Below are 2,292 nucleotides of genomic sequence, written 5' to 3' on the forward strand. Positions count from 1 at the left end.
AGCCATGACTGCCAAGAGTGCTGTTCTGTGCTGTTGGCCTCTAAGGCACGTATGCTCAATAGTAACGAGTGTCTTTCATAGAGCCTTTAAAATGGGCCAGGCAGCCCACTAACCACTTCACAGATCTATCTAACTGATTCACTAGCCTGGGGTACACAGCGCAGTCTCATTCTGTCAAACGTGTGCACAAAATGCCTGAGCAGCTACATTAAGTTCCTGTGAGAACCCCAAGGTCCAGCAAGGCTTCTCCAGTCCAGTAGACTGGCCATGAGGAGTATCACTGGAAAGCCTTAAACAGAAGGGCTCGCTAGCTTCCTGACTGCTCTTCTTTGGAAGCAGTTGCCACTGGTTCACTTACACAGTATCCCCTCTGATGTTCCCCCCACCCCCGTCCCCACGGGGAGCCCATGACCTGGCCCCAAAGGCAGCCCTTGCTTATCCAAGAAGCCAAAGTCCTTAAAGCAGCAGTGGGTAAGGCCAAAGACCAATGTGTCTCAGGGTGTGCACCTGCCATGCTGTGCCCGTCCTCCATCCATACCACTTCATCTCGGGACCCCTCAGTCATCAGCTCCCGAGTGCCAGGGCCGGTTCTGCTCTTTCTAAACGGCCCTGCTCTGATCAGCAGTCACCGTTCTGCCCGCATCTTCCTACCACACACACTGTTTTGTTCAGTTCTGGAGACCAACTGCAGAGTTTTATGCATGCTAGGCAAGTGTTCTGCTATTGAGCCACACACCAAGTCCCGCCCCCTTTTATTTTCCTTGTGAGCCAGGGTCGGGCTGGCCTTTAATTTCTTCTGTAACCCAGAAAATCCTTAAACTGGGCAATCTTCCTGCCTCAGATTTCCAAGTAGCTGGATCACAATCACACTTTAAGTCATGGGTTGAATTGCCTTGGGCAGAGAAGACCCTGTTCCCCACCTCAAAACAGCCGTCTGCTCTTCAGTTACTCTACCTTGGCATTTGTGGTAATCTTTTCTGACCTCTCACGCCTCTTTGTCTGATTTGCTTCATTTTGCCAATGGCGAAACTGTAGAACATTGAGGAAATGTTTCCAGGTCACACAGGTGAAACAGCAGAACTGGGATTCGAACCCTCACCCTAAACGCAATCACCACCATGTGTTTCTGCTTGGGCTGTCTATCTGAGTTGAGGTTAAGAGTGGAGGCTTCTTAGGTAGCGAGTGTATTTCTTCATGGGGCCACTGGACCTGGGGGAGATGGAAAAACCAGGTGGAGGAAGCAGAGCTCAAAATCCTTGTCTGAAATGAACCCTACCTGAGAAGGTGAATGCCCTGAGTCATTTGTGAGTAGCCAGAGCATGTCACATCACGTGGGAGATATGGTGGCATAGGGGACATGCTGGCCTTCATTAGTGACTGCCCCGTCTGTTGCTCAGCTAACCTTCAGGATTAAGAAAAGCTGTGAGCATGAACCCAAAGGTATATGTGTCAGCAGGAGCCTCTGTCTACCCCTAGGTTGCTTTTGGACCCCAAGTTCAACTCTCACCTCTTCGGACATAACTGCTTTGACAGTGGGCCTGACGCTTTTTGAACAGAAACACATGGGAAGAATGGCTTTTTCCAATTTCATTCTGAAGCATATCAAGAGGTGAACTTGAGTTTTCCATTCCCAGCTGCTCCTTTCTGTCCCAATAAAGGCCCATCACAGTGAAACAGTATCAGCTCCCAACCACAAATACAGATGGAAACTATTTGAACCGAGAGGTCGGATTTGAGTTATAGTCAAGAACTAGAGAATGGATGGAGAAGTCAGAGCTAAGACTATGGGTCCGGAAAAAGGAAGAGGTAACTCGGAGGAAGACCCACCATCTGCAGTGAATGGCACAGGGGTGCTAAGAGGAGGCGAATAGCAAGCCACCATGACAAAGGCAGGATCCAAAGCCGCCCGTGTGGCATATCCACAAAGAAACTGTCAGGATGGAGTCCAGCGGGGGAAGGCTGAAAGACTCCCCAGTTACAACCCAATCCCCCTGGGAGGCAGTATTGGTGACTCATCTGGGAATTTTCCTCAAGTGGAGCATGTCTAACCCTGAGATCTGGCACTCTGAGCTCAAATCCTATTGCCCCCACTGCCCACCCTGAGACCATCCAGATGTTCCCCCATGCTACCTGTGAATTCACGAGGCCGTATTTTAATCATCTCTAGTGCCCCAGCTTCTTCCCAGTGAGTTGTGCTCGACATTAACCATGTTGACTCACATATGAAACCCAACAACCACCTTGGGTCGCTATTCTCCTCTACCCTCTTTATTTCCAAAGTGGCCTTCCAAA

This window comes from Myodes glareolus, chromosome 10 (assembly GCF_982192425.1).
Source record: "Myodes glareolus chromosome 10, mMyoGla1.1, whole genome shotgun sequence".
Taxonomy (NCBI): Eukaryota; Metazoa; Chordata; class Mammalia; order Rodentia; family Cricetidae; genus Myodes; species Myodes glareolus.